General features: G+C 35.7%; 1 protein-coding gene across 7 annotated transcripts in view; it reads left to right on the top strand.

The window, feature by feature from the left end:
* Positions 1–2351: 2351 nt before the first annotated feature.
* The window catches only part of SCN3A (sodium voltage-gated channel alpha subunit 3), a 116888-nt gene continuing 93277 nt past the window's right edge, over positions 2352–25962 (top strand). For 5 of the 7 annotated variants that reach the window (XM_034954411.3, XM_034954409.3, XM_034954408.3 and 2 more), the window contains exons 1-2: positions 2355–2861; positions 19914–20110. The gene's annotated coding sequence lies outside the window, so the exon portion shown is untranslated. Of the gene's footprint in view, positions 2862–19913; positions 20111–25962 lie in introns of all 7 variants that reach the window. The other 2 variants (XM_008974399.4, XM_034954407.3) reach the window with 2 other exon arrangements.

Genomic DNA, 25962 nt, shown 5'->3' with positions numbered 1-25962 from the left:
GTACTAACTATGTTTTACTTCCCTCATATTTCATTGCTTCTTCATCTGTAAAGTGTGTATAATAATACTTCATATGGGTGAAGGTTAAATGAACATATGTAAAGTGCTTAGAACAATGTCTGGCACATAGTACCAATAAATGTTAGTTTTGTTATTGTTACTAGTATTATTAAATGTCTTCATCATTACCTGAGGCTCTTCCCCTACCCTCCCCAATTCTGGCCAGATAGCCAAGGCTATTATTGCCTAAGTGGAATTGTCATTGGAGATGGACAGAATAATTGTCAAATTGTTGTGCTTTATATTTAAATTCTTGTGTTAGGGGTTGAATTGTGCCTCCTCTCAAAAAGTTCTAATCCTGAGTAATTCCGAATATGCCCTTATTTTGAAATAGGGTATTTACAGAGATATAATCAGGTTAAAATTAGGTTATGAGGGCGGACCCTAAACCAAAGTGACTGGTGTCCTTATAAAGAGGAGAAAATTTGACACAGAGGCATGCACAGAGGGAGGAGTACGTAAAGACAGTGATGCAGGGAGTGCACCATGTAAAGACAGAGACAGAGACTGGAGTTATGCTGCCACAAACCAAGGAACATCTGGGGCTACTAAAAGCTAAGAGAAGCAAGAAAGTATCCTTCCCCTGCAGGTTTCAGAGGAAGCATGATCATGCTGACAACTTGATTCTGGCCTCTGAGTAGCCAGAATTGTGAAAAAAATGATTTCTATGTGTCTAAGCCCCTCAGGATGGAAGTTTGTTACAGCAGCCCTAGTAAACTGATACATTAGACAGAAGACAAAAAGATTTCAAGGGAAAACAAGTGGCTCCAGCTTACCTTTGGTACAGAAAGAAGAGACCCAAGCAAAAACTCTTTTGAGTCTGTGAAGGAAGTTATGAAGAAGGAAAGGAGTCTCTGATAAGGGCTCCTTACATAGTTTGCCCATCTAGGATTAGCTAAAAAGATGAAAAGATGAGAAGTTTCCATCTATTTACACTATTCTAGTGTGGCAGAGATTGTGCCTCGCTTGCCTGAAGCCTGCAGAGTGCGTTACATCCCATGGTTTACAAACAGCAGAACAGAGACGGCTGTGTGAGGCGCCTGGGGCAGGGAGGAAGGCTTAAGTCAGCCAATTACAGCCAAGAGTGACCCTGGGAACATGCTGCTTTTTCTTCTCTCCTCCTAAAGTACAGGAACAAAAGTTTCCTTAGAGGAAGAAGTGACAAAGAGGGGATGCTGCCATGCAAAGCTGGAGGGATGCTATTCCCGGGGCCCAGTGGGCCCGTGGGTACGTTAGTAGATATGAGGGATAATGATGGTCATGGATCATGCAGGACTCCTGGCCTCAGTGGATGCCCATGTGGAGAAAGGGGGAACGGGATCATACTCTGCTTTCTCTATATATGTACACAATCCTGAACTTAGATCAGTGTCCATGAGAAGGAGAGATAGAAGAGGAAAATCATGTATTGGTCGAATGCAAACCCAAAATCATTGGGAAAAGCCTCAAGTAATTTAGTTTACCTGGAACTGACTAGATTTATTTTTCTGCCATTAGACAAAATGGGGGCCACAATTGAAAACGAAGTATGTAATTAACAGTTCTTGAACACATGGCTGGGAAATATGGTATCAGCTATATTTGTTTTTCTTCTTTGTATGAGCTCCTTTATGGCAGGCACTGTGTGTTTCTCTCTGTGTCTTTTCAAGTCTAATATAATACTTGACATCATTTTTGTCCATCCATACAGTTGGTTTGTCAATATGAATGTATTTATTTAATTGATGATAAACTGTAATAAAATCATAGTTGTTTGCTCTAAAGTAAATATGAAAGGTCAGATGAAACAATAACATACATCTGGATTGAGAAATATCTTAATAACTGATGGATTATTTTTATTTTCTTTACGTATTGTGTGCTTCAATATCCTAATAAATAATATTAGCTAGGTTCACTGATGTATAGAATATTTTTCTACATTTAGATATTTCTTGCAAATGTTTTACCAGAAAGCAACACAAAAATACTATCAGTGAGTATGTGTTTACACTGGTCTCTAAGGAGTCAAATTCCTCACCTTGAAAATAATTCATCCCAGGAAGAGAAAAGGTTTTCAAAAGACCAGAGCAGGCCACAAGGGAGCTTTTGCAAAACTCTACACGTAAAGGGTAATGTAAACTTAAAATCTAATTTTCAAACAGTAATTTATATATCTTTTAATTTTAGTAGTTTATGTGTGAAACAATCATGCAAAACAACAAAGTGATAAAATTTTTTAAAAAAATTAGTGAGATGCAAATAACTGAATATGTAAAAGGTCTCATACATATTTATATGTAGTAGATAAGTTACATTTTTTTAGTGTGTTGGGAAATTTTAGCTCACATCACCTCTCTACTGTCATCTTGGGGCACTTTCATGACTACCCATGCTTCATGCAGGTTTACTTTCCTCCCTGTGACAGAGGATAATGGGAATGTTTTTTCTTTGGCTCAATTTTGTGTATGTCCGCCAGTAGATGGCGGTACCACTTTGAATGCGATCGGCCTTTTTTTCTTTCTTTCTTTCTTTTTTTTTTCCTCAAAGCTGTTTTCTGATATATGTTGGGTACCATAGAGTGAATCTCAGAACAGGAAGCGGAGGCATAAGCAGAGAGGATTCTGGAAAGGTCTCTTTGTTTTCTTATCCACAGAGAAAGAAAGAAAAAAAATTGTAACTAATTTGTAAACCTCTGTGGTCAAAAAAAAAAAAAAAAAAAAAAAAAGGCTGAACAGCTGCAGAGGAAGACACGTTATACCCTAACCATCTTGGATGCTGGGCTTTGTTATGCTGTAATTCATAAGGCTCTGTTTTATCAGGTAAGCTGACAAAACATTTCATTATCTGCACCATAGAACCTAGCTACCAGGTCATTTTCCTTACTTTAAAATCATCTTCATGCTGCTATTTTTAACCCAGTGTTGTTTAAATGTAAATTACAGGAACCAAAGGCATCGTTTGATGTGTAAACTGCTTACTATTTCTTTATCTTTCAAAGAAAATAGAGCCTGTCTGGAAATGGTGATTTATGGTACATACTAGGCATCAATGGTCTTGTGTTTTTGTAGATGCTTATGATTAATTGTATTCAGAAAAAATATTTTTTATTATACTTAAAGCTAGTCTAATGAGTTTCCTGGCTGTATGTCATCTATTTAAATGCCCAGTGTGTCCAGTATTTTTTAAACATAAATGTATAGTGAAATTGGAACTATCATTCTTGTGCTTTAGTCTTTTATTTAACAGCTTTAGAGAGGCCATGCATATAGGGAGTGATAACAATATAGAGGTGTTTGGCTTTGTGAAACACACTATCATTTTTCTCTAAAATCTGTTTTCATAGAGAAAAGAACACCAATACTAACCATTTAAAAGAGGTTGAACCTTCAAAAAATAAAATAATCTCTATATGTTCCATAATATGCTACTTCTTTATCCTTTAATATATTCATTTTATATTAAATGTTTACCTTTTAATTTATTGATTTAAAGATTATTATATATTCTTAATTGTTCTATAAGCTTGATAGATTGCTGTTTTTCTGTATATATTTAATAACTGTTTATTTTTATTAATTACCAGGAAGAACCACTGGAGCCATAAAACAATAATTTACTTTATCTATGATCCATATTGTCTGTAGTTGTATTTAGAATATTCTATATCATAACCATAAATGTTTCATTCAGTTAGCCACCACATAATTAGAATAAGAAATTATTGACAGAAAATCTATATATATTAATTGAAAGATAAGTTTTAAAAATCATACAGGGTTTTAAAATACACAACAGGTAGTATAATGTGGCTTATGAGGACAAAGATAAAGGCATAAGTGCTTGTAGGAATTTGCATGGAAACATTTCATCACATTCACTCCAAATAGAGTGTGCCCTATATGAAATGAAGACTTCTGATTTCAACAGGGCTTCCAGTCAGTACTGGCTAAAAGGGCTTCAAAAATAGAACTTAAGGCCTCCAAACTGTAATTTCTAATGATATGTTGAAAAATATTGACATCTCACTTAATATTTTACATTGAGTAGCAATAATAGTCCCCCCAAAAACATTTCAAAATAGTGGTTGCCTGAGAGGAGAGCCCTGGGTCTTGTCTATTTCAGAAGAATTCCTACCATAGGATATAAAGAAAACTATTTCTTTGGACAGGGTTCCCAGAAACGGCTGTTAATTAACTTGAGTGTATTGTACACACCATGCTTCTCTACAGGTGACTAAATGTGAGTAACTTCGTTCTGAGTAAGCATCAGAGCTGGTCTTGATTGAACTGGTTTACATTTATGAATGAATGCTTAATTTTGGCCCCAAATGTTAGCTTTTATTTTTCTCGGTATAGTTGCAACAGTCTCTTAGTTATTCATCTATACATGTGGTCGCCATGTGAAAAAGCAAATACACACAGAGTTCTTCACTTCACAAAATGCGCTCTTTCAAAAATTTTGGAAATTAAACCTGCTTTGATTAAATGATATATCAAACACATTTGAATAACTTACTCTTTAAAAGAATGTAGTGGTGATTTCATTTGTAAAGTTGAGAAAAATGCTGTGATTTATTTGAGTACTGAAGATAAAAAGGTTGAACCCTGAGCTGAAAGTCTTGGGATCTGGTTCAAGTTCTGCTACTAGTGAGTTTTGTTGTCTCAGAAAAGACCCCAAGTATCACTGAAGAGCATTTTCCTTGCCTACAAAGGAAGGAAATTAGAATCAAAGCTGTATAAGAATACTTTGTTTTTAAAATTTTCTGATCCTCATTAATTTGGATTTTTCTTCAGTTGGTTTCTCAGCTTAATTAAGATACAACTTTGACTCTCACTGAGTTGTAAATTATGATTGATGTGCTAAACATGAAAGTGGTAAAATAGAGAAATAGGGGTGTTTCTTGGCCCATTCCTTCTGTAGTGGAAACAAGCAGGGAACAACATGGAGAAGTGGTTAAGAGCAAGAGCTTGGCAGGTTACATTTTATGGCCACTATTACCTGACAAGTTATTTAAACTCTCTGAGCCTTTATTACATCATCTATAAAATAGGAATAATAATGCCTGTGTTACAGGATTGTGTAACTAAAATAATGTCTGTTCAGTGCTTGGTATAGATCCTGGAACATGATTACGAACCTCCTTCCTCTCTCTCCCTGCCATCCTAACTCACATTAAAAGGAACAGGACAAACATAAAGGCATAAATTTTCATCATTGTTATTATTGTTATCGTTAGTGATGGTGATATAATATCTTCCACCACAACAGGAAGGATAGAATAAAACTGCCAAATAATTATGTACCTGAAAAGTGAATAATTCTCATCCTGGAAGGATGCCCTTGCTGAAACAACAACAATTGTGTACCTATAATAATATCACTTAGTGTTAACATTCCAGGCAATTCCTGGAGAGTTTATAGAACTCATAATACCTTCCAGAAGACAGTTATTTATGCCCAATATGTCATCATGGACTTCAAAACTTTCTTCTTCTTATGAACATAGAGGCAAAGGGCCTTATTTCACATTGCCTTAAGAGGATATACCTGTTAGACGAAGTTTCTGTAAAGATTCACAAAGGGAATCTAGGTTTCACCAAAACCACATTTAAATGCCAAGTAATTTCTACTAAGACCACCAGATAACTGAACCTAAATCTCAGGAAAGTCTTTGCTATGTGATCAACTCACAAACTCTCTAATGCTTCAATTCTATCAACGGTACAATAAGATGTGGAAAGGCAAATTGTGCTGATGAATGGTTGATGGACTGCAAAATCCCTGCTTTCCTCCAAAGGTTGTTTCTAAGTGTAGCTTCGTGCTCCTGACAGCTGTGTGCTACTGGGGTCTTTGGGAGCTAGAACTTGGATGACCTTTCAGCACCCCAGGCCTCCTAATCCTTCCCTTCAACCACCCTAGGCCTCTTTAAACTGACTCAAGTAACTGCGCTGTCAGCTTCATCTTCATGGCAGCCAAGATGACTTAATGGACTCTTGATTAGGCAGATCTGAGAGGGCTAAGAGCTTGGGAGGCTTAAAAATATGAGGGTAGTGTTTCTCAACTAGACAAATGCGGTGCTTGGAATTTGTTGCTCATCTGTCTCTCAGTTCTAGGTCACTCCCAACTCTTACGAGTTCTTATTTTTAGGGTTGATGTTAACTAAAAGCATCCATAAGAATAAGCATTTAAAGATTTTTTTTCACCAAGAAATGAACACTTGATTATATAGTGATATTTCTTTACATAGGTAGCTGTGAAGATTACTTTTTTCTGATTTTCATTTATGTATAGAAACATGAACTCACTGAAGGTTGGGAATTCATGTATCATTTGTCACCTAAAAATATATTATTCATTCGCACCTTAATATTAATGGTTGTTTTACCAGTTTTCCAAAACTGTGAGGATTAATTACCCACCTACCAGTGAAATATAATTACTTAACTCTATTTCTGTACTTTTAGGTTCGTTTTAAATTTTCGATTAATTTTAATTCTAACTGCTTTCATTTTCAAAATTTCATGCTTACGTTTTACCTTATAAACAACTTTCATGGCAAATCCATATAGAACCTGACATCTGAATTACTTCTTGAGGTAGACTGAACAATTGTAACTTGAGGTAGTTAGAAAATTTGGAAGAAAGAAGATCATATTCTTGCTTTATATTGTCGGTTCACACATTTATCTTTGATTGAGAAGCTACTGTTTTAGTTCAGCTTTACCTGAAAATATTTTTCCCTCTGGGATGAAATTAACACATTCTTTGTTTATATTTTAATGGGATGTAACAAGTGCAGACACCTATTTCGGAGCAGAATAGTGTTTCCTCTTAATAATACAGCAATAAATAAAATCTTGCTCTTTTACTAAGCACAGACATACTTTGTTTTATTAACTTCCTGATAGGCACCAGCTCTTTGGATACCTAAAATCTGAATCTACATCAGAAATATAATTTGTTAAAGTAGAATAATTCTTTAAAATTCATATGAATACCTACTTAACTGGATACCACAAGTTTCAATGTGCCAAGTATTTTTTTTTTATTACTTTTTTTAATATCCCACTTCTTTCCTGTAAGGATTTGAAATGATAAAGGACATTCTGGGAAGAACTTTAAAGAAGGTTTTACCCAAGATCTATGAATAAGGAACAACTGAAAAGTAACTTGCAAGCAAGTTTACAATATTAAAATACAGCACATGTAAACATATGCTGGGTGTGGTTGTATAAATGAATTTTCAGGGGTTTTAGTTCAGAGAAACCTTATGAAATCTAGAGTTATTTCTGTAAGAATTGAATTAGCTTTTCATTTTTTTGGAGACTGCATATAGGGAGCCCTTCATGTGATTAAACTCTGTGCTGGAGCAAAGTTAGAGAAATGATGGTCCCTTAATTATTAAATAGTGGTTTAATATTGTTTTATTCAATGGGTGAATTCAAAGTCACTCTTTAAATAACTTTGACCATTTTCTGCCAAGAAGCTCCCTTTTGGGAATTTTAATCTCCTGATTTTCAGAATATACTTTATTCTTACTTTGGTTGTACAGAACATTTTGTCCTTTTCCTTTCCCAAGAAAGAGCTTGAACTGGAATAATTCACTAAATTCCAATTCATATTTCTAACAAGTGACATTGCGCTTCTGGTCTAGAGTCCAACATATTCTTGCATAAGGTTTAATAGGACACGTTTTGTGGGCTTAAGCCTCTATTTGAGGACTAGTCGCCTGTTTGTTAGTTTCTCTGTCTCCTTGGTGTTTCTGCTTGTGACATTTATTTTTCTCCATATAAGTTGTTTTTATTATGCCTAACTAAACATGTTCCCAAGTACTCTGAGCATTTTCTTTTCATGGAATTTATATAATGGTTGGTCATGACCTTGAATAATAAATTCTAGAAGAAACGAACATAAATTCCTACATGGGCAAAGTAGGTAAGAGAAAGCAGTAAAGCCATTCATGTTGGGCCTGAGGAACTAGAAAGTGCATGCATGCCCTTTTTAAAATGGAAAACGCCTTCTCACTGCTAGGAGACTGTTACATCAAATGACTTCCCTGAAGAAGCTGAAAAATCCAAATTGTTAGTAAATATTTCCCTCTGTTGTTAAATGGAATCATCTATTTCAAATTATTTATAATACCAGATAGATTCAATAAAACACATGTGTAGGCAGGATCTGGCCAAGGAATTGCAAGGTTTCTTTTTCTCCTTTTGCCAATCTAACCAGTATTTTCGCCAGTTGGGGAAAATAAACCGCATGGAGAGGAAACCTCTTGACCATATTTAGAAGCACAGCTACATTGGCAATCAGATTCCTTTTCTCCTAGTCTAGGCTCAGTCTGTTTCATTTCAAATCCTTGAATCTATGCATTACCTTCTTGATTTCTAGTTTTCTTCCCAATATTAACATCACCACAATACTTAGCAGCATTGATTCTTTTTTTTTCTTTTTTTTCTATTGCTATTTTCTGTTGCTAGTGATATCTTGTTTCTGCTATGTTATTTGTTGCAATATGTAATATTCCCACTTCCACTCTGTTCTTTAAATACTATTGAAATTTGTTTTTAAAGTTTAAAATTTAGGGCAAACACATTGCCGTCCTTTACCTCTGAAAGGGAAAAATACTATTGATATGATATATACATGTCCTTGAGACCTGTATGTTCTCAAAATTCTAAACTGTTTTATTGTCTTTTGTCATAGCCAATAATAACTACATTTAAAATAAATCCTTCCTTAATATCCGTTTTTGACAATGGCCTTAGTTTCTACTATTGATCTTTTTATATTTATACCAAAAATTAATGTAAACTATTAAATTAGCTTTGGAAGAACAGGCAAAAATATAATTCACCATCATATTGTGTTCTCTTACACTGACATAAAGCATGAATAGTATGGGATAAGAATATAAATCAAATATATATACCTGGAATGAGAACTTCTTGGCCAGTAAATAGGAGGTAAAAAAGAAAAAAGCAAAATGAGAAAAGAAAAAAATAGATTTATAGGACCTCACCAATAAAAATGTCAGGAGAAAAAAAAAACACAGCTAAAGAGAAAGAGATATGCAAACATACTGAAAGAAAACAAAAAGGGGTAGAACATTACCAGCTTATTCACAGAGTGGCCCACAGCTGTGGATGCACATTAGAATCATTCGGAAAACTTAAAAAAGAGCAATGCTTGGCTCCACCTTCAACCAATTCAATCAGATTCTCTGAGGCGGAATCTGGGTATCAATATTTGCTTAAAAGCTCTGCAATTGTAGTTCAAATGTGTAGCCAGCTTTGAAAACCAATTGACTAGAGAAAGACAAAGAAAAATAACGGAAGCCAATGAAAACTTGGCTAGGGAAGTGAAAGATAGTTGACAAATGCTTTTCAAAATAATTTCAAAGTGCTAACCAGCGGGCATGTGTTAAGTAAAGATATTATGCAAATACTTAAGGAAGCAACAAAAAATACACTTGTGTCCATTTCTCCCTTGGTTGAACACACTGGCATTTATTTATGTGTTTAAATAATTTTACATTTGAAATTGTTAATTTATTATCCCAATGATATTTGAAAGTTGATTCAGCTACTGGTTATGGTATATTTTGCAAGCTAACCATACAAACAATGTACACATTTGGAGCTGAGCATCCATAACTTTAAGTTTGTACAACTATACATTCACTCACTGATTTATTTCTTACTTACAAATTGCTATCTGGAGAACTAAGTCTTGAATAATCAAATAAGAGTAGGTCTACTGAAAGATATTCTTTGACTCTCCAAATCATCAGTTGGAAGCAAAACACTTTGATTTTTAATTTTTTAAAAGTGCAATTTAGGCAGATTTGGAGGAAAGGCAGATTCTGTAAACGAACATATTTTTTAAAGCCAAAATGCATTTTAAAAGATATTTTCAGAAAATGGTATATCTGAGAAAGAAGTGAATTAATCTAATAGTGGAGCGAAATTAATAATTAATTGCATTTCTTAAAAAGAATCTCATTCCTAAGATGAGTCGGCTTTTAAGGAGACATTTCCTGGGTTAACACCCCAGTTGCTGTTCTGGATTGGTTTCCCACAGCTGGGTAGGAGACATAGAGGGCAATCCTCTACAGGTCCTTCAGAGAAGATTATATCCTAAAGTCTTTTCCCTAGAGGATCATCATTTAGTATTAGTATTTAACTATGCTTTCTTCACCCATCTCTAACATTCTGCCAACGTGGTCAGTAAAATGATTATCATAACAGAAAATATCTGTTAAATCTCAAGATGAGAATATCCACATTTTGAGGCAGGTCGCTGGTGCTTCTGTGATAAACAGAAGAAATACTGGCCAAGGAATTGCAAAGTTATCATGTTCGAGGCCAGGGTTATGATGAATGTGTGTGACACAGTGCTTGTGTCCTCCCATTGGGATTGGATCATTTATTTAAAAAAAAAATCCAACCTTTATACACAAAGGATTTGGGAAGTCTGCAATGAAAATATAAATAAGAAACCAATGAGATATTGATAAGAATGAAAGCCTGAACCAGGGGAGGAATGCTTTTATGAAGAAGGGTCACCTTAAATAACACAATCAGTGCAGAGGGGGAATAATTTATGGTTGATATAACCATTCCCCTCTACCAACATGATGACAATTGTAAGAACTAGCTAGATTCTTTTGAGGAAACATTCCAACTCCTTATTCAAAAGCACTTTGAACATTTTGAAAAGGAAAGGGTAAAGCATGAAGGTAAATGAAAAGTGGCAGAGCACATCCAAATCAAGATGCAGATTTTCATGCAAATAAACACTAGAGTTAAGATACACCATGAAAACAACAATAGTCAGCTCCCTCTTATGCATTTGTAAGGAATGGTTTTCTACTCAGTATCTTAAAATTATCCTGTCATTGTAAGACACCTTTCTTTTAAATATCCCATTAAATCTATGATAGTGGTGCCAGTTCAGAAAACACTGTGAGATCAATTTAATCAGAAAATAATACACTTCCTCCTCTCCCCCAACAATACACATCCCTCAAGAAAGCTAAATTTGGGAAGTTTCACACTTAACAAAATAGTTTCTATTTATTCTCTCAATTTATTTCTCAATAAAAATTTTGAAGACAGATATTTAAGACATTAAAAAAGGCACTTGATGTGGGAACTCAATACTTTCTGATCGACTTTTCTGTAAACCTAAAATTGTTCTAAAAAAAGTCTGTTAATTTTTAAAGAGGAGTGACACTTGAAGAATGAGTGAACTCAATGTCTGATTTAGCACTGGCAATTTTATCAGGATCCTGAATCCTCCATGTCCTTGAGGAGACAGCTCGGGTGGCACACCTGGCACACGGCAGGGCATCTCTCCCTCCTGGCATCTTCTCTCTCACCTCTTCTTAGGTTTCTCCTCAGGATTACTGCCCTCACTAGTCAGTTTCTTACTTACCAGGTCCTCTATCCTCTGGAGGGTGAAGACAGACAGACCACGCCAGTCTTCAGCAGTTTGGTTGCTACAATCCCTGTTTAAAAACAAAATTTTTATCATATATAATTTTCTCTTACCTGTGGAATTCTGGATCTCCTTTAGCCTCAAAAGAATTGAGCACTGAACAGCATCCCCTTCCTGTCCTTATGTGCAGAGACCTTTTACTCTGCATTCCCCGCTGCAGTAAGTGGCATCATCCACACCTAAATCAGGGCAGTGCACACAGTCCTTTGCTCTATTTTGGTGCCAATGATGTGCTCAGAGCCTGAAGGAAAAACACAGATTCTCTGGGTCCTGAATTCAGATCCCAGGAAAGACTTTTTTTTTTTTCATCTTTTCTTTATTTCAAAGGGCCCTTTTTGGGGGAGATATGGCCAAGTGACTGGTCATATTTCACTGAAAACCAGACTTAAAGTTTTCTAGGTTTTTCTTTTAACTGCAATTTGTATGGAATTTCTCAGTAGGAGATTTTTTATATTACCATTTCATGAAGATGTCATGTGTACAAAATTGAATATCTAGAGTTAGAAAGGATTCAAGGGATAGTTCTTTTCAGCAACTGATCTTCAAGTTATATTCTACTCAAGGCATTTATATTATTTATTTATCAAGAAACAGTTTAAATTTGGGCTGCAGAGGACCTATGCAAGCATCTAGTTCACTAAAGTCTTCTAAAAATGAATATATCCTCTAATAGATGTGACACACCTACCTCAGGAACATGATTTATGTAAGGTTTAGTGACCCACGTTCAGGGCATAAGGGTATTGCTATACCCTCAGAAGTTTCTCTCAGAAGGGACAAACATTTGGAGTAAGCCTAGTACAGAGTCCCAAAGTCTGGACACTGAACTAGAGTTTTAGTGATAAAAGAGGTACTACAAATTAACTGGTCAATGTCCCACCTCTCCCTTCTTTTTTACTCACATAAACACTAAACATCTGAGATCTCAAGTGTTCAATATATCACACAAGTGACAGCAGAGACAAGTCTAGAATAGTTGGTCTGATTTGCAACTTGTATATCTCTCCTTCTGTTTTCCTCTCTCTTATCTTTTCATTAAATCTCATTTCTAATAAAGATAGGGCAGGGGCATGTTTTTCTAGTATATTGCATTATCTTCTGAGGCACCATCTTGGAGTGATCCACTCTGTAACATTATAACTGTGTATCTAAGGGGCCTGCTTAGTGGGGAAGGCCTCTTTATGTGATTGGTTTTTTGCTGATGAAGAATCAAATGGCAGCTGAACTTCAGACACACCTAAATCATCCTGTGCTCCAGTGTGGTTTACGATTTGCACCCATCTGAAAGCAGTGATTAAAACCTCTTTGCTCTGAGCCAGACAAATCCCAATCCTCTGTATTTTAAATCTCCAAGGAATGCAGATAACATGTGGAGTAGTCAACACCGCCATCTTGAAGTAATGTAAGTCATACCTCAAGTTCCCAGTTCTCAATTTTCCTCAGGTTGCCAAGTGAAAAAGGCAATCGACTCTCAACACTCAGTTGTGAAAACAGTGGGCTGTCATTTTGATTACAGTCAGTAAACAGTCTGTGTTTGCCTGGAAAGAAACTGCCTAAAGCACATGGTACCAGCAAGCAGTAGGAGACATGTGGCTGAGGGCAATACATAGGGCTGTCTATTATGGCTGATGTTGGGGTAGGAAAGGGATCAAGGATTGTTCAGAGAATGCTGTTTGCTTTATATTTGTCATGTTGCCAATGTACTTCAAAATAGAAAGCTTCCTGTAATGCTGTTATATTCTGATTTGCATGTGGTTTCTGCTCCACTGCGCACACAGAGAGAGAATGTTCACTTATGGACCAAGTAGCTTTTTCACTATGGTGTTTCTTAGACCAAAAGACAAAAGCAGCAACCTGACTACATAAAATAGAAAAACTATTGATCCAGAGACAGCCCCCTCTCCCATGTAGAACATCTCAGAATAAGGGATTCGCCTCTTGCTTAATTCATGCATTTGTTCATGGGTTTGATCCCTTGGAGGAGAGTGATGGAGTAGGGAACAGGTATATCTGAAAAAAGCACAGTGCATTAGAAATATAATGAGTCCCATGTAGGTAATTTTAAATGTTCTAGATTTTAATATCAAAAAAAGAAAACAATAAGATTGATTTTATTAATGATATATTTTGTTTAAGATGATATGTCCTAAATATCATTTTGAAATTTGGCACCTACCCACATTTCAAATGCTCAGTTCCTCATGTGGTCAATGGCTACCACATTGGACAGAATGTTTGTAAGATTTTTTGGGCAATTGTATCCACCATATATCTGATAATGCCCTGCTTACTGTGGTAGGTAGTCAATACATCCTTCTCCTCAAGGAATTTAATAATAAATGTAGAAGCAATAAGGCACATCTTCAATAACAACAGAAGATAGAATATATATAATTACTGTAAAATTTTTAGTAGGATTTTAAGAGGTGACAGTTGGTGGTCAATGATATTTCAGACAGCGTAAACATTTTTGAACGCCAGATGTCAGAGGCTGGGGTCTTTTAAGGAATGGAAATATACAGAGTATGTAAGATGTAGCTGGAGAAGTTCATTGGTAAGATCATTGTAGAGAGGCTTTGATTAATTTTCCCAAAGAAAAAATTATAGAATTTGATGGCAACATTTACTAGTCATGTGACCTTGGGCAAGTTACTTGTCCCCTCTGAACATTATAGTTTTCTTATCTAAAAAATACAAACAACAATCATGTTTATCTTATATATTTGTTATGAATATTAAATGAAGTAATCAGTCCCTGATAAGTGACCAGTGCTTAATCACTGTTCTCTATTATCATTCTTACTTCCTAAGATATTTTAGAGTGGTAAAGTATTCAGTCTTCAATTTGCTTTGTTTTCAAGAGAGTCTAGTAAACTTGGCATAGTTATATAATTATTTTTGAGGTAAAGAGGATTGTAATGTATGTATTTTGATTTAGATTAAATAAGGCTACATAATTAATAAATATAGTGCCTATAAAGTTTGACTTTGTTTTTCCTATGTTGAGTCCTTTTATGTTTTATCATCTTAATATCTATATAATACAAGACAAAGTTATCTGATTTACTTAATCAATACCCCATTAGTGGATGGTTTCATTTTTTCTAGACATTGCTATTATAAAATATGTTGCCATAAATAGAATATGTGAGTTTCTAAAGATTGGGCTGAATTTCCAAATAATAAATCTAAAAAAAAAAACTACTAAATTTTTCAGAAACCAAAATTAAATAATTCATTGATTTAAAAAAGTATTCATTGAGCACTACTATGTGCGTGTACTGTTCTAGACACATGAGATTCATTGGTGAAAATAGACCGCAAAAAGGCAAATATTCCAGCCCCTGTGCTGTTTCTGTGCTATCCAGGGGAGACATAAAATGAATAATAAACATTATAAGTAAGTTATATAGTACCTAACAAAATGATAAGTGACTTGGAAACATCAGAGCAGAGTAAGAGATTAGAGGAGATGTGTGAGCAGGTCTCTTTAAGACGGTAAACTTTTGGCCAAGACTTGAAGGAGATAAAAGAGTTAGTCATTCAGCTTCCTAGAGGAAGAGCATACTGGAATAAGGGAATAGTCTGTGTGTGCTTCCAGGTACAGAGGACAGCTGGAAGCCAGTTAGGCTACAGAGAACTGAGGGAGGAGGAGAATAGAAGGAGGTGCCTTCCACTAGATAACCAAAAGGTCAGACAGATTATAAGGCCTTTTAGGCAACTGTAAGGATTTGGGACTTTTTTTCTGGGTAGCTTCTGGGGGCTTCTGAGCAGAGGAATGATATGATTCGATTTCTATGTTCTCAAATCACTCTGACAGGCGAGGTAAAAACAGGCTATATGGGAGTCAGGCTGGCAGCAGGGAGACTGAAAGCGATTGCAGACTTCTGTGTAATACTGCTGTAAATCATTTCAAGGTTCCAGGTGCAGCGAAATTGCACCATAGGGCATCAAATGAATAAATAAATGAGACTGAAGAAGCTATGATTGTCATCTTTAAGAAACTGCAAAAATGAAAGTGATATGCCCAGTATACATGTTTCTAACCTGAAAAAAAAAAAAACAACAGCGTAAAATCCTGGATTCAATAAGCTAGGTATTGTCAAAGTGTGGTTCCTGGGCTGGCAACATCAGCATTATCTGTGCATTTGTTAGAAATGCAAAATTGGGTCCCAGCCATATATACCTGGGGTGGAGCCCAGAAAGCTGTGTTTTAACACGAAGTTAGCCCGGTGATTCTCATGCTAAATTTTGAGAACCACTGCTTTAAACTAGGTTGATGAAACTAGATGGCCTGAAAGATTATTTTCAATGTTAGGATACAGTGCTTCCAAGTTCATTTCTTAATATTTATTTTTATTATAAAATTAAGTATAGTCCTTGAGAAAAAAATGGTTTATAAGAAGTATAGAATCATGCTAAAGAATGAAAAAGCCTTTTAAATCACATAGAGGAACTTGATTTTTATTTATTATATCTCACCTCTTCTAAAAAGTGATGCAAAGTTTTTTATATATATATAAAGTTATATATATATAAAGTTTTATATAAATATAGTTATATATAATGTTATATATAAATATAACATTATATATATAAAGTTTTATATATATAAAGTTATATATATATATCTTTGTGCAATAGGAATCTCAAGACAAGGAAAATGGAGAAAATGTATGTGATACATCTGTTAAGGACTGTAGGCTAATGAATTTACTCTTTCAAAATGTACACTTAGCTCTCAGCCTCCTGAGCTCAACATTTTTAAAGGAAGAAATGAATTTTATACAACACAAAGAAAGAAAGAAGTCTCAGACTTTAAGTTAACATGAACCACCACGAAGGTGATCAAAGTTACTACAAGGAGAATCTCTGGAGCTCCCCAAGAACTGAACGGACAACTTGGCTTCCTAGACAACATTTCAATATTTCACCCTCTAATATCTTGGTGATTTGCCCATTTGAAGTTACCTCTTTCATAGGGACCTGAAGTCTTAAAACCAAGTGAGCAGATGGTAATTGAGACTGTTACCTCATCACAGAGGTTGAAAAGCCAACCACATTCCCACCTAGATGGAAAGCTGTCCCTTCCTCATGGCAAAGCTTGTGAGTTCCTCCATGACCACCTTTGGATCTGCTTCTGTTCTTGTGCAAAATGCTGAACAGCCAGAATTTTACAGCCTACTGCATGACACAAATGGTTGTAACCTGAAAAATTCTTAAGCAGGTATATCATGTCATCAGTATAAAGGAAGATAAAAACAATTGAAAGAAAATAAAGTTGCTTTCATGGCCAGAGATAAAGAGTAAAGATGCAAAATGATGCTAAAAAATAATGGAGCCATAGTAAGACAAAAATTTTACAACACTGGGAACTAGAAGATCTTAAAGGATAAATAAATTTTCAGGATAAACTAAAATAACCACAAAAGAGGATACAAACTTGCCTCTAGAATATTCAATTGTTGATATTAGCATAAGCATTAATAACAATACTAAGTAGAAACGGCTTAAGAAAAATAAAATTAAAGATTTAATTTGTCTAAGATTCCTCAGCTGGTGACATCTAGCATTTTTAGGGTAAAATTTCTATCATGCTGTTTGAGCTATCACTTCCTTATTTGAAAACCAAAGAATTTCTCCTAAATTACTAAAATGCTGAAATTTTATTAAGATAATTTCAAATGCAGGCTAACCGTTTTTGGGGGATCTCCGGATCAATAAATGTATTAGGTCATCTGAAAGCAAAGTTTCTGGACCATCTTATCTCATCACCTTCTAAATGAAATTCACTTAGTTTAACTAATTGCAACCATCAGAGAAAGACTTTTTTGCATCTTGTACGCATCTGTGCAAAATAAAATTTAAGATGTCTGTTGAGCATGTTGCCTCATGTCCTTTATACTATATCCTAAACAAACTTTCCTCCCTTCAGTTTAGTTCTTGAAAAATGTTTGCTTTTTATATACAACTTTTAGGAAATGTGTTTGTTTTGTTTTTTCCTAAAATAGAACAAAATTCATGTGATCCAATATGCTTCAATTTTTTCTTAGTTACTGGGGACATTACAGCAAAATTCCAGGCTTGATTGCCAAAAGCACTCAGATCATATTCTTTACTCATTCCTTTAGATCATCCTTTCTCAAATAGTCATCCATGCATCGCTTGCACAAAACTCACTTAGGGAGTGTATTAAAAATGCAGATCCCTCGGCCCTACCTCAGACCTACTTTTTGCAGAATCTCCAGAAATTGAATCCAGAAATCTGCATCTTTTACAAGTAGCACAGGTGATTCTTTTTTTTTTTTTTTTTTTTTTGAAGTGGGGCGGATGGAATCTTGCTCTGTCACACAGGCTGGAGTGCAGTGGCGTGATCTCAGCTCACTGCAACCTCTGCCTCCCAGGTTCAAGCACTTCTCCTGTGCGTCAGCCTCCTGAGTACCTGGGATTACAGGTGCACACCACCACACCTGGCTAATTTTTGTATTTTTAGTAGAGACGGGGTTTCACCATGTTGATCAGGCTGGTCTCGAACTCCTGACCTTGTGATCCACCCGCCTCGGCCTCCCAAAGTGCTGGGATTACAGGCGTGAGCCACCGCGCCCTGCTGCACAGGTGATTCTTATGCTCACTGAAGTTCAGAATTGCTTAGAGTCCAATTTTATATAATAGTTAATTTGTAAGCCAGGGCTGCTTTTAAAAATAAGTGAGATGCAACTGTTATTAAGATATAACGCAGTTTGAAGTATGTGGCCTAAAGTGAAGTATGAATCCACATGCAGGAATCACTGCGATTTCCCATGGATACTTGGGATTGAAAAAGAAAAAAAATACTCTCTCCTGTTTGAAGCCAAGGCCATAAAATATATTTTCTCCAATCTGTAAATCAGTAATTTTCATAAGGGTAGGAAAAAGAAAGATAACTCAAGCAAATCAGAAACTTCTGGGATGCTTTTTCAAACTCCACCCTTCTGCTCCTCCTTATTCCCTCTTCGATATCCAGCCCTCCCTACCTCATCCCCCTCCACATCCCAGCAAAAAGCTCTCAAATATTTTAAAAATGTATTTAAATTGATGTTTTGGTTATTTAACATACTTAACATCATGTTCATTATAGCTCAGGTTGAAGGTCAAAGTATTTAAAACTTAGTTACTTGTGTACTATGAAGACAAGGGAAATAACATTTATTAAGCTTGTGGCTGTGAAGTAGAGGGAACTAACATTTCTTGAAGAATTATAAATTTATGTAACAATCTATTGCTCAATTTCTGATGCAAGGTGTGTCTTATGGGTATTATTATTAGCATTTGTGTTATTGTTACCACTTAGTGAGAGGTAAGAGAAGAGAGGCAGAGGCCAGATCATGAAGGCACTTCCATACTTTGCTAAAGTGATTCTGAGTCACTGAGAGCCACTGACAGATTTGAACAAGGGTAGGATATGTGTTTTGAAACCATCACTCTGGGAACAGAATAGAGAAAAAAAATCATGGCTTAGGAGAGAGTTCATCTGGAGACAAAGATTTTATAGACCATGTATAAAATTGTAAAAGTGAGATTTAATGTTTTTTTGTTATGGTAAGTGGCCAAGGGAAATTTACTGGTGAGAATTCATGACTAGTTTGGCTTATGAGCATTGTATAAATGAATTGCAGTAAATATTGTTTTAAATGTCAGTTACTGATTTTAGAATTATATATATTGCCCTTTGAAATTATTATTATTGGTTTAACTCTGCTAAGCCATTGCTATTGGTTATAGCGGAAAGAAGTACGACATCTGGTTATTACATTTAGGTTAATATTTAGCATGCTGGCTTTTTACCTCAGCTTGTCTAAAATATACTCTTAGAAGCTACTAAATAGGTTTATTTATCTTATTTTAGTAAGCCAATCAAACTGGGTTTTAGGTGGAGAGGGGAAGGAACTAGAAAATGACCTGCAACACCAATGTGAACCACATGTTCCACTAGTCTACCTCTTTGGTCTTTGAGATGTTTGAGGAAAAGAAGCAAAGGGGAAGATGTAAGGAGGGAAGAGGAGAGAAGGAAGCAAGAGGGAAGAACAGAAGGATGCTCAGGAGTGCCAGCATGCCTTCAGAAAGACTAAATGGATCAAGGCTGCCAAAGAAGGGGGAGCACCCCTGTCCCAACCCTAGGATCCTGGCAGTGGTTCCTGGTCCCATTCTTCCTAAATCATGCTAGGGCATGCTTTTAACAAGGGTCAAATATCTTGCTTTGCATCATCCTTGCTTTCTCAATCCAGGGCCATAAAAAAAAAAAGGAATAAAACCCAGACACAGAGCCAGAGCACCCCTATGCCAAATGTCAAAGATTATAGGCTAATTTCACCTGTATTCTCTTTCTACAGAGATTATGGAGCAAGAAAACTGAAGCCAAGCCACATCAAGGTTTGACAGGGATGAGATACCTGTCAAGGATTCATAGTAGAGTGGCTTACTGGGAAAGGAGCAAAGAATCTTTTCTAGGGATATTGTAAGAATAAATGAGATAATTCACAGAAGGGACCTGGAGCTTTTCCAGAAAAAGGTGCTGTGACTATCTAAGGTAACTAAACAACTTCTGGGTATAAGTTTGTTTTTGTGGAAAATAAACTAAAATCTCTACTATTTAACAAGGACAGCTGTATCAGGACCAAAAGAAGGCAGAGGGGTGTTTTCTTCCTTCCTCTACCAGTTTGTTCTTCCAAAGAGGCAAATACATACAGGGAGACATAGCACAGATGACCTTAGGGAATGGAATGATGCCAAAGGCTAGTGATGTAAGAAAGAGAGATTAACTCAGTTTTTTTGTTTTTTTTTTTTTTGTTTTTTTTTTTTTGAGACAGAGTCTCTCTCTGTCACCCAGGCTGGAGTGCAGTGGCATGAACTTGGCTCACCGCAAGCTCTGCCTCCCGGGTTCACACCATTTTCCTGCCTCAGCCTCCTGAGTAGCTGAGACTACAGGCACCCGCCACAAGCCCGGCTAGTTTTTTGTATTTTTAGTAGAGACGAGGTTTCATCGTGTTAGCCAGGATGGTCTCGATCTTCTGACCTCGTGATCTGCCTGCCTCGGCCTCCCAAAGTGCTGGGATTACAGGTGTGAGCCACCGTGCCCAGCAACTCAGTTTTTTGTATATTTTTCTTTTAAGAGAGACATTCATCCCGTCTATTTAGTAAATTACCCTGGACTGTATTTACTTTAAATTTTATTATATTTATTTGGTAATTGGATCTATGGCTCACCTGACTGTATGGGGTAAAGGTCATCCAAATATGTGGTGAGTACTTGGTTGTGAGCTGGCTTCTGAATTGGTCAAGTTTTTGAACTGACCAAAGACTATTTATTTATTTGGTGTATCATCTGCAACTAACTAGAAAAACTGTCTAAAACTGTCTTAGTCAAGAAAGATGTTTATTGAACAGAACAAGAAGTGCAGAGGTTGTTCGGGTCCACAAGCTGAGTGATCCATCAAAGGCCCAGGGGTAAATATGTCTCTGTGACCTGCCACCCTCAGTGTGTCAGCTTTGCTCTCAGATTGGCATCTCTTCTGGTTTTAATTTGGCTGAAGTAGTGCCATGTATTCTATCCCAATAGAAAAGGGTCCAGAGGACAGAGAATGCTATCTTCTCTTTGTTCTCTTTCTTGGGAGTGAAGAAACTTTTTACAAACAATGACTTGACTGAAGTCCCCTCACCTTTCCTTGGCCAGAATTAGATCATATACCTGGTCCTTAAATGAAGATGGGCAAGGGACTTGAAGGAAACATCTGGAATGGAATGAATACTGGGGGGTCAAACACACAGTTTACTTTGCAAGCATTTAATAGAAACATTAAAGAGATAATAAATCCAGTGATGCTGATTTGTCCTTTAAGATGTTGACTTATTTTTGTTACTAGTTAGCAGTTGTCTCTTCAAGCTAATAACTATCTGATAAGGATGAAGTCACAGAAAATATCAACCCCTAAAAATTAATTAGTTCCAGGATAATTATCTTGAAGGTAGAGATGAACCCATGCTTTTTTTACTAAGCTATTTTTTTTTCAGAGCCATGACATTGAGTCCAGGTACAGAAAAACAGAAATAGATCATCTCGTTAAATAGTTAACACATGTTGGCAATCATGTGTTTAGCTAATAGAAACGGAACAATAACATAAAGAAGGTCTAGATTTCATCTGTGTTTGGCTATAACGTAGTGATACCCTTGCTGTAGAGTTACTTTCTCAATAGATTTATTCAGACTAATAGTAATGCTGATTTCCTTGACAACACACTGAGAGCAAGAGGTACCTGACATAGAAGAAGCTAGCCTAGGTTTTTAATTTATCATTAAATAACTCCAAAGTGTGTAGCATACATGTGAAAGTAGATGTGGGTTTTATGTTTGTTATTAATTCATTCCTGTTTGCTTTATCTCCTATGTGGAAATAAAGATGAGGACTATATTGCTACATTTCTTAGATTATACCACTCATTCCTGACACAGGGCTTTATACATAGTAACCTCCCAGTAAGGTAGCTGATTTATCCTAATTTTGTTTCAGCAAACATCAAGAATCTTCTCATTTTGCAGGCTTAGGTACCTAGGCTTTTTTTTTTTTTTTTCTGAACTAGACAGGTTTAAATCTTGGCTCCTTGTCTTATCTAGTCTACCTGCACCTAAGTTTCTTGATCTCTAAAGTGGAAATATTAATGGTATCAACCTCATGAAATTGTAACAGTGATTAAATGGGCTAACATGCATATATGGCATGACAGTGTCTGAGATATAGTAATCATTCAATAGAATTTTGTTTATTGTTATTCAATCTTCACAGCCCCCTGATTAAGGTGTTATTTCAAAACTATTGAAATTATAGAAAATAGTATTTAATTCTGCCTTGGAATGTGTCCAGTGGTTATCATTATAATGTGCTGAGTGCTCTATGTATGCCTTTGATAAATCTTGTGCTGTTGGGTGCATATGCTGCCTGAGAATATATGGTAAATAACAGACAATCATTAGCTCTCAGTGAAAATTTCACTGGGAAAAATAACTAATTTTCTTCAACAGGTAATTCATCGGTCAATCTTGTCTTTTACATTATATCCTTACTATAATAGTCTCTTGTAGATACCAAGAAAATACAGCATCCCTCCTCAGTAATGGACCCAGTCCTTCACAGCAACTCACACTCTCCTTCTCAAAGACATGAAAATACATTACAGATTTTTTTAATGCTATCTCGAATTGTATGACATACAGCAACTTTCCATCCATAAAGATGAAAAATTTACAGCCTTCTGACACAATCTTGTTTCCATGGAAACAGACCAGAACTAATCGATTTTGACTGCAACACAATCATAAAAATCCCAACAGAGAGAGGGAAAGAGAGACACTACTAATACTACAGGTTATGGACCAATACAATTTGCCAAACTGTCTGCTGTTCTGGAAAATTAGGCAAGATGAGAACCCATAGGCCATGACTAATGGAAAAAAATAAATTTTTCCTTAGTAACACCACAGCATATCCGAAATGTTTACAATGCTATTTTTCTAGATTCTGATTCATTAACAAATATTAGTCTTGTACTCATTGTATTGGCTGGCTTCAAGTACTTTCATAAGATTATGTTAGCATCATAGTACACTGATAGGTGAGGCTAGAAAACTGAAATGAACTAGTCAAATCTATTTTTCTGTAGTTATTTATATACAGCTTAGATCTTTTAGAGCAAATCATATAATAGTAAGATTCAAGACAAATATGTCAACTATAATAGAAAAGGTCATAATTTGTGTTTGTCAGTAGACATTTTAGAGGAGATTACTTAGCTTCTTTGGGACTGTTCTTCATTTATTTTACAGGCAGAGAGTTGGACTAATTGTTAAATCCCAAGTATGTCTTTTAATTAGCATCTTGGAAATTCCTCTTTGGCATCTAGGTAATTGTTCTAACTTCATTGTCTATCATCCTCTCTGTTCCCTTTACTTAAAAATTGGTAGTTGTGTGAGTCTTGCCTCTTCACTCATCATCCTTTCACTTTTTTTCCTTAGGCAATGCCATGAATATTCTTAGCTTCAGCTTCAACCAGTGACTGCTCTTTTTTTTTTTTTTTTTTTTTTTTTTTTTTTTTTTTTACAAGGTCTTGTTTTGCAGCTTAGGCTGGAGTGCACTGGCAAGATCATAGCTCACTGCAGCGTTGAATTCCTGGGCTCAAGCAATCCTCCTGCCTCAGCCTCCAAAGTGCTGGGATTACAGTCATGGGCCACCATGCCCAGACTCATCCAGTAACTTCTTAATCAACTTTACCCGAGCCCAGACAGCTTTCTGAGTCTCAGATCCATATTTTAATTCTATATCCAGATGTCTCACAGCTATCTCAAACTGAACAGGTTCCAAACAGAATTTATTATCATGCCTTACAAACCTCCATTTCTCTATTGGGTTAATGTCGATTTGTAGCTTAAGCTGGAAACCTGGAAGTGAGCTTAACCCTATAACTTTAATTCACATCTCCTATCAAGTCAGTCACAAAATCTCATTGTTTTTCTCTCTCCTATACTTGTGCATTAAATACACTCTTCTGGCTGTGGTTTTTCTCCCTAACTTATTGATGGCCTACTATTAATGTATTCCAGGCACTGTGCTCACCCTTTAGGTTCATTTTCTCATTTAAATGTTATATTAGCTCTATAAAGTATGAACTATGATTATCTCCATTGTACAGCTAGGGAAATTATAAAGAATAAAAAAGCTTCAGGAACACAGCAGAGTCAGGCCTTGAATCCAGTTCTGATTTCTAAGTCCATGCCTTTTGGTACCAGAGCTATAGTCAGATCCTTTACTTCTCTTCTTTTGACTATTGAGTGGTATCTAACTGCTTTCTTATAGGGCAGTTGTTCTCAAAGTATAGATTTTAGACAACTGGGGATTCCTGGGGCCCTTTGTGTGGGAGCTTTGAGTTCTAAACTACTTTCGTAATAATACCAAAATGGCATTTGTCTTTTTTCACTGTTTTGGCACTTGCACTGATAAAGCAATAGGCATGTGCTAAAACTGCTAATGCTTTAGCAGGAATCAATGCAGTAGCATCAAACTATAGGCGTAGTCTGCATTTTCTTCATTGCTGCACACTCTCAGTAAGAAAAATAATGCCAGTTCACATAATACATCTCTGATGAAGCAGTACATATTAATTTCATTCAAGCACAACCCTAAAAATACATATTTTTAACATTCTGTATGATGAAATAGGAGGAATATATAAAGTATTTGACTGCATACTGAAGTGTCCTAGTTGTCTCTAGGAAAAGCACTTGTGTGATTGAGTCAGGAGCTGAATAAGCCACTTTTCTTTTTTTCATGGAACACCATTTTCACTTGAAAGAATAACTGACAAACTATGGTTATTCAGACTTGAGTATTCGGCACACATTTTCTCAAAAATGAACAAAGGGAAAGCCTGTCACTTCAGGAAAAGCAAATGACACCATTTGTTGTCAATGTCAAAATTTGAGCTTTCAAGAGGAAATTGGAATTTGGGAAAACTTTTACCTGCCACTGGGAGCTTGACAGCCTACCCATACATTACAACTTTTCTCATGACACTAGTGGTGATAGTAACAAATGCGATTTTTGGATATTATATAATAAAATTTGTCAAAATCTGGAAGACCTTCATAACAATGTGCCATTTTCCAAATAATTAGTGCATGATTAGGTAAAAGACTTATTCAAAGGACAAAATAAATCAAAAGTTCATTGATATGGCTTTTGATTTCACACAACTAATTTAATAAACTACCATTTGTAGAGTTTTGACATGATATTAAAGAAGGATATTCACAGTTACCTGGAAAGGCAATTAAAACACTCCCTTTTCCAGCCACACATATGCGTGAAAATTCTCTTCATATATTTCAATAAAACAACATATTCTATCAGACTGAACACAGAAGCATTTATGAAAATCTAAATGTATTCTCTTAAGTGACATAAAGATATTTGACTAAATGTGAAACAAATTCATTCTTCTTATTAAATTTTTTTCTGTTTTGAATAATATAGTTGTTTTCATTAACCATCTATTGTCTGTATAAACATACAAGTGCTTATTATTAGTTAATAAGAATTTTTACATTTTTTCATTTTAATTTTTAATATGGTAAGTATGGATAGCTATGTCCCCCAATAAACAAAAGTTCTTTGGGTTCATGAATGATTTTAAGAATGTAAAGAAATCCTGAAACCACAACATTTGAAAACTACTGCTCTAGGATCACTCCCTGCCTGTCCACGCTTCATACTGCCACCATCTTTCCAATCTTCACATTGATCATAACACTCCCCATCCATGGCATACTTTCGTGTGTAGTACAGGGTCCTCAGTGATCTATCCTGCCTAACTTTAGAGTTTTATGTCATAC

This window comes from Pan paniscus, chromosome 13 (assembly GCF_029289425.2).
Source record: "Pan paniscus chromosome 13, NHGRI_mPanPan1-v2.0_pri, whole genome shotgun sequence".
Classification (NCBI taxonomy): Eukaryota; Metazoa; Chordata; class Mammalia; order Primates; family Hominidae; genus Pan; species Pan paniscus.
This window is presented reverse-complemented; position numbering and strand designations above follow the sequence as displayed.